This window comes from Capra hircus, chromosome 5, assembly GCF_001704415.2.
Source record: "Capra hircus breed San Clemente chromosome 5, ASM170441v1, whole genome shotgun sequence".
NCBI classification, from domain to species: domain Eukaryota; kingdom Metazoa; phylum Chordata; class Mammalia; order Artiodactyla; family Bovidae; genus Capra; species Capra hircus.
Window position 1 is genome coordinate 95,549,621 of NC_030812.1, and position 11,839 is coordinate 95,561,459.

The 11,839-nt window shown below is 41.4% G+C and overlaps 1 pseudogene across 1 annotated transcript; it reads left to right on the plus strand.

Moving 5' to 3' along the window:
• LOC102191312 lies at positions 469-1,000 on the plus strand (annotated as a pseudogene). Its single transcript, XR_001295731.2, has one exon. The product of XR_001295731.2 is annotated as a protein transport protein Sec61 subunit beta pseudogene (transcript).

The following is an 11,839-nucleotide window of genomic DNA, read 5'->3' on the forward strand; positions in this document are numbered from 1 at the left end:
CGGGAAACAAGGGTAGGGAGAAAGAAAGGGGGAGAATGGGAAATCTGTATGTTATACTCAATTTTTCTGTAAAACTAAAACTGCTCCTGAAAAAAAAGTCTATTGGGAATTCCCTGACTGCCCAGTGGTTAGGACTCCGTGTCTTCACTGCCTGCCTAGGGCACAGGTTCAGTCCCACAAGCCACACAGCCTAGTCAAAATAAACAAATAAATAATTTTTTAAATTTAAGTCTACTTAAAAAGAACATGACAGAGACAACACTGCATAGTATTTTATTGCTATTCATAGAGAATATAAAAATTCTAAATAAATAACTCAAACAAAAATTTAGACATGATTGTTATTGAGTGAACGGATGTGTTTACCTGTGTGTAAAATTCATTCCAGTGGACTACCCGAAGACACAATAGCATATACATCTGGTACACCATTGGACCTGGTTCTTTCTCTTTTTAAATCCAACCAAGCTCTCTCTCTGCAGTTCACTTCAGCTCCCTGCCACCCTCCTGTCTTCAACATGCCTGGCCCGGCCCCCAGTGGCACTAACGTGGGCTCCTCAGGGCGCTCTCCCAGCAAAGCAGTGGCGGCCCGGGCGGCGGGATCCACCGTCCGGCAGAGGAAGAACGCCAGCTGTGGAGCAAGGAGCCCAGGCCGTAAGACCTCAGCAGGCACTGGGGGGATGTGGCGATTCTACACAGAGGATTCACCAGGGCTCAAAGTGGGCCCTGTTCCAGTATTGGTTAGGAGACTTCTGCTCGTCGCTTCTGTATTTATGTTGCACGTTTGGGGCAAGTACACTCACTCATAGATTTGGCTACATCCACCTGTCTGTCATCTGAAGAAGAAAGGAAAAAAATCCCAACATATTTTGGACCAAAAACATAGTGATTTTCTGTTCATGAGGAAGAAATTTTCTGCAAGCTTACTGTTTTATAGGGAACTTAATGAGAATTAAAGAATCAATTTTTTTCCATGGCTAATAAACTTTTTAATTCATTTATACCAAGTCTCATTGTTGATGCCTGACTGCTAGGGCACTTAGTCACTCTTTAGATTTACAAGTAAATGAGTAGAAATCGTTTTGTGTAGTTTTTTTTTTTTGGTTGGATTGACAGTTTCTTACATGACCATGTAGTCATTCAAATCCAAGATGCTGTAATTGACCTTGGCTTGTTTTCTTCTAGGTATCTCCATCCTGATGATTGTCATTTTGAGTGTTCTGTGGTTTTCAAGGAGTGTGCCTATGACTCCATCAGGCAGATCTGTGTTCAGAGGCAGCTGGTACCCAACGGAATCATCATAGAAATCATCCAGAAATCTTGGGTGAAATGTTTGCTCATTCTGTTCTTTGTCTCTAAAACCACAGATAATATTTTTGCCTTTTCTTTCTTTCAGGTCTTAATCCTGTGAGTCTAGATGAGGGGTTTCAATCTATTTTATCACTTGTCGATAAACCCCTTTTGAAGTAATTCATTTGATAAATTAGATTTCTTATATAAAATTTTGTTTCATTTTGAAAATTAAAGACCTTAATAATCAGTGTGAGATACCAGAATTTCTAAACTGAGTTGTTATAATTCTAACCAAAAATAAAAATTTTGGAAGTGTCAAAAATAAATAAATAAATCCAACCAAAATTGAAAACCCTAAAAATTCACCCAAATAGGTTGTTGTGATTGGTAATATAGTAATCTTTAATATTTAGCACTGGAAATTTTTCTTTAATCTTAATCTACATGATAAACATAATATCAGTATAAGAATTAAATGAAGTCACTTATTCTCTTCCTTGTTCAATTATTGATTTACAGTTTTGAAAAGCAAGTATCTTTTATTCACGTTTTTCATTCAAGCTTCATATTTTCCTCTAAAAAGTGTGACTGTGACCACGAGAGAAAAGTGCGATGTAAAAATGCATATCTCTAACTTTATTTCATTCAAACTGACTTTATAACATTCCATTCTATGTATTGCAATCATGTTGAAAATATGCATCAGCTAGAATTACTCCAATTCTAAAGAAAATTTAAAGATTTTAGAATGAAGGTCCTTTTCGATGGAATGCTGGTGCCTCTGAGATTACCTGATCCTTCAGGGATACATGCCTTTGGATTCAACTAGACTGTTTTAGAACTCTTTGGAAATAAACTTGAACTTGGAGAAAACTCATAGGAAAGCAAGTATGTCTTGCATTTGACAAATACATAAATTCTGTTCAGCGAAGATTTGATTGAACTGCTGAAACAAGAGAATCCATTTCCCAGCAAACTTCCATTCCCATGTCTGGTCCTTCGACCATGATTGCTGGGAGGCCAGGGTCAGCTGGTGAGGTTGACCAGAGAACCTACATGTAGTCGCTTGTCTGGCTTGGGCTTCTGAGAACAAGGAAGCTGTGTCTCAGGAGAAAGAATCCAGAGTATTCCAAGGGACCAAAACTGAAGCTGGAAGGCACATTTTGACCTAGCCTTGGCAGAAATCGCATATCATCACCTCCACCCCATTTTATTGGTTACAAGCGAATCACTAAGGCCAGCCAGAGCTTCAAGTGGAGGGGAATTAGACCCCATCTCTTGATGAATTACAGCCCTTTTTTAAAACTGCCGCATTTCTTGGAATCTTCAAATGTGTTTGACATATTAAACTATACCATGGTTTTCTTCCAAAACTGTTCTCAAGAATGTTCAAAAAAGCATTTAAAAGTCCACTTTATTATCCAAATATCATGTAAATATCTGCCAAGTGAGATAGTTTTTCAACTCAAGAAATTGACATCTTATTTCTGAGTTTATATATTATGCTCAGCTTAGTACCTTCTGGCAACCAGGATTTCCACCATGTGCAGTAAGCGGATATAGTCAGTTCCAACATGTGAACAAAATATGTCTAAAAGTTTTGCTCACTGGCATTTCTTTTGATTTCAAGAAATTCATGAGGTTCAAGTAAAATATCTTTAGGTTGCAAAGCTTCATGATGAATAAACCAGGGTTGTTAGCCATTTTCAACCATTTTTTATAACTCTGCCATATTTTTGGTCATATTTGTTGTCTAAGTTTATAACTCCTTTTCAGTTTTTCTAGTTTAAACAGTTGAATTAACAATATATTTTTCCAACTCAGAGATCATATCTAATCCAGTGTGAGTGAAATTAAACAGCACAAGAAATCCTCTATAAAAATTGTTTTTTTTCACTCATTTTGAATCTTACCAAAAGTGCTGGTAATTTTCAACAGTGCTTTTATCAAGCTGAATCACAGACTCTACATCATACCGTAATTGCGTTAAAACGTTGCTTCCCTGTATTCTGTAGTAATGCAGATTTGATGAACTGTTATGGGATACTAAGAGGTATAATTTTTCACTGTTAGCTGATTTATCATTTTTATCCTCAAAAATCATATCTACTATTCCATGGGGCTTCCCTGGTAGCTCAGTTGGTACAGAATCTGCCCGCATTCCAGGAGACACGAGTTTGATCCCTGGGTTGGGGAGATCCCCCGGAGAAGAAAAGGGTAAACCATGCCAGTATCTTTGCCTGGAAAATCCCATGGACAGAGGAGCCTGGTGTGATCCCATGGGGTCACAAAGACTTGGGCGCAACTGAGCAACTAATACAAAAACAACATATATCCTAAAAGAATGAATTTTTAGCAGCTATGTGTCCCACTTTGGTTTTTTGTCTTTTTTGCCACCTAATATATTATTGAGCTCCCCTGAGGGTTCAAGTGGGCTTTAGGAAGCATCACTACAAACAAAGCTAGTGGAGGTGATGGAATTCAAGTTGAGCTATTTCAAATCTTGAAAGATGATGCTGTGAAAGTGCTGCACTCAATATGTCAGCAAATTTGGAAAACTCAGCAGTGGCCACAGAACTGGAAAAGGTCAGTTTTCATTCCAATCCCAAAGAAAGACAATGCCAAAGAATGCTCAAACGACCACACAATTGCACTCATCTCACATGCTAGTAAAGTAATGCTCAAAATTCTCCAAGTCAGGCTTCAGCAATGCATGAACCATGAACTTCCAGATGTTCAAGCTGGTTTTAGAAAAGGCAGAGGAACCAGAGATCAAATTGCCAACATCCTCTGGATCATGGAAAAAGCAAGAGAGTTCCAGAAGAACATCTATTTCTGCTTTATTGACAATGCCAAAGCCTTTGACTGTGTGGATCACAATAAACTGTGGAAAATTCTGAAAGAGATAGGAATACCAGACCACCTGACCTGCCTCTTGAGAAATCTGTGTGCAGGCCAGGAGGCAACAGAACTGGACATGGAACAACAGACTGGTTCCAAATAGGAACAGGAGTACGTCAAGGCTGTATATTGTCACTCTGCTTATTTAACTTATATGCAGAGTGCATCATGAGAAACGCTGGACTGGAAGAAACACAAGCTGGAATCAAGATTGCCAGGAGAAATATCAATAACCTCAGATATGCAGATGACACCACCCTTATGGCAGAAAGTGAAGAAGAGCTAAAAAGCCTCTTGATGAAAGTGAAAGAGGAGAGTGAAAAAGTTGGCTTAAAGCTCAACATTCAGAAAACGAAGATCATGGCATCCAGTCCCATCACTTCATGGGAAATAGATGGGAAAACAGTGGAAACAGTGTCAGACTTTAATTTTTGGGGCTCCAAAATCACTGCAGATGGTGACTGCAGCCATGAAATTAAAAGACGCCTACTCCTTAGAAGAAAAGTTATGACCAACCTAGATAGTATATTCAAAAGCAGAGACATTACTTTGCTGACTAAGGTCTGTCTAGTCAAGGCTATGGTTCTTCCTGTGGTCATGTATGGATGTGAGAGATGGACTGTGAAGAAGGCTGAGCGCCGAAGAATTGATGCTTTTGAACTGTGGTGTTGGAGAAGACTCTTGAGAGTCCCATGGACTGCAAGGAGATCAGCCCTGGGATTTCTTTGAAAGGAATGATGCTAAAGCTGAAACTCCAGTACTTTGGCCACCTCATGAGAAGAGTTGACTCATTGGAAAAGACTCTGATTCTGGGAGGGATTGGAGGCAGGAGGAGAAGGGGATGACCGAGGATGAGATGGCTGGATGGCATCACGGACTCGATGGACGTGAGTCTGAGTGAACTCCGGGAGTTGGTGATGAACAGGGAGGCCTGGCATGCTGCAATTCATGGGGTCGCAGAGAGTCGGACACAACTGAGTGACTGAACTGAACTGAACAGTGTAGACACAGGTTTGATTTCTGGGTCGGGCAGATCCCCTGGAGAAGAAAATGGCAATCCATTCCAGTGTTCTTGCCTGGAGAACCCCATGGACAGAAGAGCCTGATGGACTACAGTCCGTGGAGTCTGCAAAGAGTCGGCCCCAAATTAACCACTGAACACACACACACACAGTATATTGCTAAATAGATGATTAGAAGCTTATTTCATTAATAGTAGATAACTTAGAAATCATTGATAAATTCATGTACTTTACCTTTGGAAATATGAGTGGGATTTAGTGACAAGATACCATGTTGTTTCCCTGGATGTGTTTTTAATTTTGAAGATTTTAAGTTTTCATTTATAAAGATTTTGTTATAAATTATATGTTGAGTCTCACTTCTGTTAAGTTTTGCATATTTTTAAAATCACATTTAAATAATCTTCATTATAAAATGTTGCATCTACTTCTTCCTTTTCAGAATACAGCTCAAATAAAATAAATTTTTTTATTAATCAACATTTTTCTCAGTATTGTCATGTTTACACTTCCAGATCCAGAAGTTGAACTGGAACATACCTCTATATTTTTCCCATCATCTGCTTTCTTATAATAATGATAAAACAACCCACTATAATAGCAATGTATATTAATTAGGGCTTCTCTGGTGGCTTGGTGGTAAAGAATCCGCCTGCCAATGCAAGAGACCCAGATTTGATCCCTGGGTCTGGAAGATCCCCTGGAGAAGAAAATGTCAACCCTCTACAGCGTTATTGCCTGGGAAATTCCATGGACAGAGGAGCCTGACAGGGGTTGCAAAGAGTTGGACACAACTTAGTGACTCAACAACAACATATTCATTCCATTAAAACGTTATAATATGCAAAAACTGGAGAAAAATGTCAGATAAATTCCCTCCCCCAAAGTGAATGAAGTCACTCAGTCGTGTCCAACTCTTTGTGACCCCGTGGACTGTAGCCCACCAGGCTCCTCTGTCCATGGGATTCTCCAGGCAAGAGTACTGGAGTGGGTTGCCATTTCCTTCTCCAGGGGATCTTCCCGACCCAGGGATTGAACCCAGGTCTCCTGCTTTGCAGGCAGACGCTTTAACCTCTGAGCCACCAAATACCCCTATTAATTAAATAAGGCTTGGTTGAGAGTTTTCACAGTTTCCTGACCCAAATAATATACTGCAATTGTTCACAACTATTAATAACTTCACATTATAAAATGCAATTAAACTCTACAATATTAATATCCTGATAAGAAATTGATCAAGTTAGCTATCATATGCCAGAAAATTGAAGATGACCAGGGCTAGTTACATAATTTGCATCAGTCAGTTTAGTCGCTCAGTTGTGTCCAACTCTTTACAACCCCATGGACTCTAGTACACCAGGCTTCCCTGTCAATCACCAACTCCCAGAGCCTGTTCAAGCTCATGTCCATTGAGTCAGTAATGCCATCCTACCATCTCATCCTCTGTCATCCCCTTCTCCTCCTGCCTTCAATCTTTCCCAGCATCAGGGTCCTTTCCAATGAATCAGTTATTTGCATCAGGTGGCCAAGGTACTGGAGTTTCAGCTTCAGCATCAGTCCTTCCAATGAATATTCTGGACTTATTTCCTTTAGGATTGACTGGTTGGATCTCCTTGCAGTCCAAGGGACTCTCAAGAGTCTTCTCCAACACCACAGTTCAAAAGCATAATTTGCATGACCCAGTGCAAAATGAAAATGTAGTATCCTGCCTGGACATAAATCAATCTCCCCTTTACAAGGGTCTATCACCCCAACCCATGTCAGACAGGTGAGCCCAGGCGGAGTGTGGAGGGAGTCTAGGGACAGGGGCAGAAATGGGGAAACCAGGGCCCCTAGGGCCCCAAGGGGTGGCAGAGAGAGGGTGGCCAAGAACCTGTCCCAGGGAGACAGGCAGGTAATGAGACACAAAAGAGAAGGGAGACAGGATCATGCATGAGCCGAGGCTCCAAGCACCATCTGACTTCACTCATAAAACAAATTCAGGGACTTCCTGGTGGTTCAAGGGCTAAGACTCCACCTTTCCACTGCAGGAGACACCAGTTCAAGCCCACATTGGGGACTTAAAATCTCGAATGTAATAAATATATTTCTTTAAAAAAAATTTTTTTAAGCCAATAGCTTTTTCATTAAAAATAAATAAATAAAACACAAATTCAAGATTAAATTATTAAGAATTTCAAGATGGTGATGGCGGGACATTAGACTCTAAGCACAGGAGCCCTCTGTGTATTGTGTCCTAAACAACTACACTGGTGACAATCCCATGAAGCCAGACCTGGAAAGGCCAGTGAGCAAAAGAATCAGTGAGGTTCCTCCCAGCCAGATCAACCCATCATATATAGCTGGTCCTCACATGTTTACCATGACAGCTGAAGCTCCAATAGTTTGGCCTCCTGACTCAAAGAGCTGACTCATTGGAAAAGATCCTGATGCTGGGAAAGATTGAAGGCAGGAAGCGAAGGGGACGACAGAGAATGAGATGGCTGGATGGCATCACCGACTCGATGGACATAGGTTTGAACAAACTCCGGGAGATAGTGAAGGACAGGGAAGGCTGGTATGTTGCAGTTCATGGGGTCACAAAGAGTTGGACACCACCGAGCAACTGAACAACAATAACAGCTGTTTTGGGATAAAGGGTATATGATGCATTCTCCTAATCAACATTTTTCTTTCTTTCTGATACTGACCCATTTGCCACATCTAAGGGCTTATTCCTCTTAGGGCTTGTCCTCATAATATGAAGCATATCAGGAAAGTAACCTGGTATAGCAGCAAGAATGGGACCAGGAGTCAGACAATGCTGGCTGTCTCCCCTAACACCCCACCCCCTGGGTACCTCCCTTCATCTCTCGGTCTCTGCCTCCCTGTTGTTAAAATCCTCCTATTATCATAGTGGCTTCCTTATTCTTATTAATGAAAGGGTTAGATTAGGTCATCTCTAACATTCCCTCCAGCTTGTTTCTAGGAGAAGGGAACAACACAAAGATGTTTGGCAAAAGGCGTTTGGCCTCTTGACAGTTTTATCTCCATTTTTAATGGACTTGTTGTAATCAATATACTTTGATTCATCAAAGCCTGAGCTGTTTGGTGTGATGTTGTCACAGCATAAAAGACGAAAGGAAGGAGATGTGAGTAATTTGAATGTATGTAGGCAAAGGGAGCCCTCTTTCCTTAGGGCCTAAAGGAGATGGGCTAACTTTATTACCCTAGATTTTAAAATAAGGATAATTAGTACTTGAGACAGTTCTTTTATCTAAGGTGCTCAAAGGGCTTTGTGGTCATTAACCCATTAATTCACCTGCCTCAAGCCATCAAGGGGTCAGGAGGAATCTCCTTAGAAGACAAGTATGCCAGGAACTCTAACCTCACAACAGTGAGGAATGCCCGTGACTAAAGCCAAAGGGGTTGACCTTCTCTGTCTCTCCTCCAAAGGTCACCAAAATGGTCATCTTGGAAGAATTCAATGGGAAATCCTCTCCTGCTGGTCTAATAGCAACTTCGCCATTCACACGTGTCTTTGGGTGAATCCTCCCAGATGTCATATTTCAGCATCTGGAAAATCCCTGTACCCTTAATGTAAACTTTATAGAAAAGCTTTTACAGCTTCAGACAGACTGTGATTGTGCCCAAAGTGAGTAAAGGGGAGGACACTTCTCCCTAAAATAGTCTTCTCTTAAAGGCAGGGGCTGAGGGGTAGACACGGCTTTTTAAAGTTAAAGAGATTCTAGATGATAGAATACCACTTCAGAATGAATTTGTCCAGGGCTTGTTAAGATTCTTATCTCAGGCGGCTTCCATTTAAAAGCATGGGTTGGAAAAATACACTACTAAAAAGTAACTCCATGCGGCCTGGAATTCTACCCTTAGAACCCTTCCATTAGTCAGCTCATCCATCACCGAGGAGGTGCTCCCTGCAGGGCCAGGTGCTATGAGGACATAAAGGTGGGGCCTAACCCCCAAGCAGCTATAAATCTAACCAAAGGGATGAATTACAAATAAAAGAAATTAATAAATGTACTGTTTTTATTGGAAAAGACCCTAATGTTGGGAAAGATTGAGGGCTAGAAAGGGGGATGATAGAGGATGAGATGGTTGGATGGCATCACCAACTCAACGGACATGAGTTTGAACTCCAGGAGACGGTGAGCGACAGGGAAGCCTGGCATGCTGCAGTCCATGGGATTGCAGAGTCACACATGATTTAATAACTGAACAACGACAATGGTTTTTATTTATGATTTTTTAACTTTTTATTTTGTGTCGGGGTATAGCTGATTAACAATGTTATGATAGTTTCAAGTGGAATGCAAAGGGACCCAGCCCCACATGGCCCAGATCACGAGGGAACTTGAAACCACGCTATACATGTATCCATTATCACTAAACTCCCCTCCCATCCAGGCTGCCACACAGCACTGAGCAGAATTCCCTGTGCTCTACAGTAGGACGTTGTTGGTTATCCGTCTTAAATCTAGCCGTGCGCACATGTCGATCCCAGACTCCCTGATTATCCCTTCCCTTCACCCGTCTCCCCTGGTAACCATAAGTTCCTTCACTAAGGCTGTGAGTCTGTTTCTGTTTTATTATTATTTACTTAAATTCATTTTATTTCTCATGGTTATTCATAAATCGACTAATACAAATAAAATGGGCAGAAAACATTATTTCCATAACTTTGGACAGTACGGACTGTGAAGTTCCCTGAGGGAATGATCAGTGAGGGCCAGAGTGGTGAGGGCAGGAAGGAGTGCTCACAGAGAAGGTAAGACGCACTAGATCTCCAAGGCAGAGAAAGTACCTGGGGAAGAAGCAGGATCAATGAGAATCGAGCACAGAGGATAAATGGGAATAGAATGAAAGGCAGTTCAGGACAGGGACAACCTCTAAGAAAAGGTGAGCAGATGGGAGGGAGAAAACTGACCTGGATGAAGAACAAGGCCTGGAGAGGAGAAAGAAATATGGTTGGACAGTGGAAAGAGGGGCCGGACCATGGGGAGACTTGAAGCCACACTATAAAGTACTGCATGGGTCTTCAGAAGCCCTCTGTTGGAGCCTCCCTGGTGGCTCATCAGTTAATACTCCATGCTTCCACTGCAGGGGTGCAGGTTCAATTCCTGGCCAAGGAATTAAGATACCACGTGCCAAAAAATAAATAGGTAAATAATAGTTTAGGAGCAAATATCCATATATTCAATAACTCATAATAAACCATAATGGAAAAGAATATGAAAAATAATATATATATACAAAGTCAAGTGGTTCAGACATGAAATAACACAACATTGTAAATCAACTATATTTTCAATTTTTTAAAATGAATTTTAGATAAGTACTACTGTACAGTATAGGGAACTCTACTCAATACTCTATAATGGCCTATACAGGAAAAGAATCCAAAGAAAGAGAAGATGTAGGTATCTGTATAACTGATTCACTTTGCTACACACATAAAACCAACATTGTAAATCAAGTATAGCCCAATAAAATTTTTTTGACTAAATTAAAATTTTAAAAATTATTAATTTTAACAATGAAACTAAAAGCTCCAAACATTTTTTTAATGCAAATATCCAGGAAAAGAACCAAAGAGTAAGTAAATTTGAAGGGGGGATTAGGGGTGGCCTGTGGTCAGATAGCCTGGACCCTGTCCTGCATGCTGTATTATACATCACCACAAGAGAAAAAGAATATGTTATACCAATATGAGCTGGAACTGTTAATTGCTCATTCTTCTGTCCTGGGCCCTGGGAAATCCTCAATGGAATGAGACCCAATAAGAGTGCATTCTGATAAGGGTGAGGGGAGCAAGGAGAGACGGAAGTTATACCAAAGGCCTTGGCAATCCCGGAAGAGCTGGTCCAGGTAGAGCCCCCACCTTATAGGCAGCCAAAGCTTGAGGAAGGACCTCCAAGGAGAGGCAGAGTAGGAAAGTCACATTTCCCTGAAGTCATAGAGATGGCAGCCAGTGGACCTTTGAATGTGCATGATCCTTCTAATCCTTTATGGCTCAGCCAACCTTTGATTCCTTTGGAAAGGATGCTCCTTTGGATCTTAAGATCAAAATCAAGATGTGGGAAAGACTCTGGAGATGGCTTTGTAGGGAGTGGTGGTGGTTTAGTCACTAAGTCGTGTCCAGCTCTTGCAACCTCATGAACTATATCCCTCCAGTCTTCTCTGTCCATGGAATTTTCCAGGTAAGAACACTGGAGTGGGTTGCCATTTCCTTTTCCAGGGGATCTTCTTGACCCAGGGATAGAACCCGAGTCTCCTGCATTGCAGGCAGATTCTTTACCACCGAGCCACTTGAGAAGCTCTTTGTAGGGAGTAGGTCAGAAGAAGAATGATGTGTCCTCATGTGGCTAAAGGAAGGCCTTTTGCAGGCCCCCATCACATCGGCACCTGTGGGGAAGAGGTGGTCTTTCCTAAAGCCACACCCCCTTCAGGATCTCCCTAAGGTCAAGGTGCCTCTAGTGAGCAGTAAAATGAAAAACAGTTGTTCTCACCAAAGAAATCTCTGTAGACAAGCTGCTGGGAAACTTGAATAGGTGTGTCTTTCTGACCTTCCGGTTCTTTTTATAGGCGCTATAGGAACCCCAGTGGGTGCCTCCATCCTTCCGCCC